Genomic DNA, 2,636 nt, shown 5'->3' on the forward strand with positions numbered 1-2,636 from the left:
CTTTCTTTTTCTCCTGCCCTGCAAGGGGAAACTACATCTGGTTTGAGTCAGACACAGATCCAGATGATGTCAGGTGTCAGGTTACTGTGGCATGTCTGGATATGCAGGGAGGCGGGTGAAGGACTGCAGTTATTCCCACTCTGACCTTGTACATCCCTTGTTTTAACTATTGAATGATTATTAAAGTCTTTACTCTCATTATTCAATCACTCCTGTTTGCAAATGTTTAAATTATTTTTTGACTGAACTCTTCACAAACATTTTTTGAAAGCCAGGTACATGTTAACTCAATTACAAATCAAGAGATTCACAGAAATATTACGAGTGAGACGGTGATGTCGCATAAAAAGATGTGACCTCCTGCACTGGATATCGTGTCATTCTTTTCACTTGTTTATTTCAAATAAATGTTAGATTGTCAGCTTGTTTTTCTTATTTTTCAAAAACTGTTCACCTTTTCAAGGCCTTTGCAATAAAAGAGGAGAAACAAGTTACTATTCGGGCCTTCTTGAGATACCGGTACTAAAAGCAGCTCAAGATGTCATAACAGTTTGATACCTGTACCCAGTACTCAAGTTGTAAAAAGAAATCAGGGGGGATGGTGGATTTTATCATATGGGGACAGATAATTTGTGCTGATTACAAATAATATAATATATTACAAATAATAGCACTGACCAAAACACCTTCAGAAATACTGCAGTTAAATGCAGCCTTCTGTAAGCTTTAAATATCCACTGGGCTTACATCAAATACATCAAAACACTTAAAAAACAGTTTTCTGAACTTATCAATATGATTCTGTCCTTCACAGGATAAGTCAAATGGATCACTGCAAAAACTCAAAATAAGAATATTTGTCCTATTTCTACAGTAGTTAAAATGTCTAATTTTAGTAAAAAAATCTTATTACTCTTAAAACAAGACTCATCTCTGGAAAAAACAACAATTTTCACCTGTTTCAAGTAGATTTTCACTTGAAACCCCACAGGGTTCAGTGCTAGGTCCTAAATTGTTCATATTATATATAAATGATATTTGTAAAGTGTCTAAAATAATAAATTATGTCTTGTTTGCTGATGATACAAACCTTTATTGTTCAGGGAAGAATTTGGAACAGCTGCTGAATGTGGTGGAAGGAGAACTGAAAAATGTGAAGGCATGGTTTGATATCAATAAGTTATCATTAAACCTAACTAAAACTAAGTTCATAATTTTTGGCACTAGAAAAAAAAATAATCATATAACAATTAAAATTAGTGGTATGGAAATAGAAAGAGTATATGAAAATAAGTTCCTGGGGGTAATAATCGATGATAAACTTAGCTGGAAATCACACATAAATAGTGTAAAATCAAGAATGTCTAAAACCCTAGCAATATTAAATAAAACTAATAATTTTTTCTGTCAAAGAGCACAGTTTTTAATGTATAACTCACTTATAGTTCCATACATGACTTATTGTGTGGAGATATGGGGTAACACCTATAAAACAAATACAAACCCTATTTTCCTGTTACAGAAAAGAGCTTTAAGGATAATTAATAAAACCGACTATTATGAACCAACACATAATCTTTTTATTAAATATAATATCTTAAAATTCCATGATATAGTAGAGCAGAAAACTGTTTTAATTGCCTTTAAAGCCCAGCAGAAACTGCTACCAAACTACATTCAGGATTTGTTCCAAATAAAAGAAACCCGCTCTGACCTGAGGGGGAAACTCATGTTTGAGATGACGACAGTAAGAACTAATATTAAAAAGAGATGGACATCAATTAAGGCTAGAGAAATTTGGAATAGTTGTAATAACAACCTAAAAATGTGTCGCTCTATCGTCAAGTTTAAGACATTGTTTAAAGAAAATATTGTAAATACATATAAAACACTATAATTATAAAGTATATTATCAAAAACATTCTAGAATGTGAAATGTCAATTTTATATTTTTTCTTACTTATTTTTTTTCTTCTTTATGTATTGTTTGTTTTCACTGAGTAAAAGCTAAAGTCTCATATTTAAGCTGATCATAAGAAAAAAGGGTAGGCCCTATAAGCTACGGCTTCAGCTACACCTTTTCGGCAAAAGAAATGTTGTTTTTTTTCTTCCTTTTCATCTTGTTCTGTACAAGCCGAAATAAAGATTCATTCATTCATTCGAAATAAGTAGAAAAATCTGCCAGTGGAACAAGATTTTTTTGCTTGTAATAAGAAAATAAATCTTGTCCCACTGGCAGATTTTTCTACTTATTTCAAGTGAAAATTTACTTGAAACAAGTGAAAATTGTCAAATAAGTTATTTTTCTGGTGATGACTCTAAATGTTGAAATAGCAGTAAAACCACATTCATTGATGAAATGACATAAGGGATGGAAAGGGGGGATGGCAGTTTTACAGGGGGGATGATTTTGACAGTTTTTATTTCAGGAGGGGATGCCATCCCCCCTCATCCCCCCTCAACTCCAGTACTGCCTGTACCATTAGACACAACTACAAGTGTGCAACAGCATCGTTGCGTGTCAGAATGTCTCATGTCTTCTTATTGTGTGCTACAGTATGTGCATTTTCAGCACCTGCATCAAAGATTCCCACCTCAAAAAGTTCTGAGGTAGAACTGGGTTTTGAATCTCACCT

Source organism: Cololabis saira, chromosome 3 (assembly GCF_033807715.1).
Source record: "Cololabis saira isolate AMF1-May2022 chromosome 3, fColSai1.1, whole genome shotgun sequence".
NCBI classification, from domain to species: Eukaryota; Metazoa; Chordata; class Actinopteri; order Beloniformes; family Belonidae; genus Cololabis; species Cololabis saira.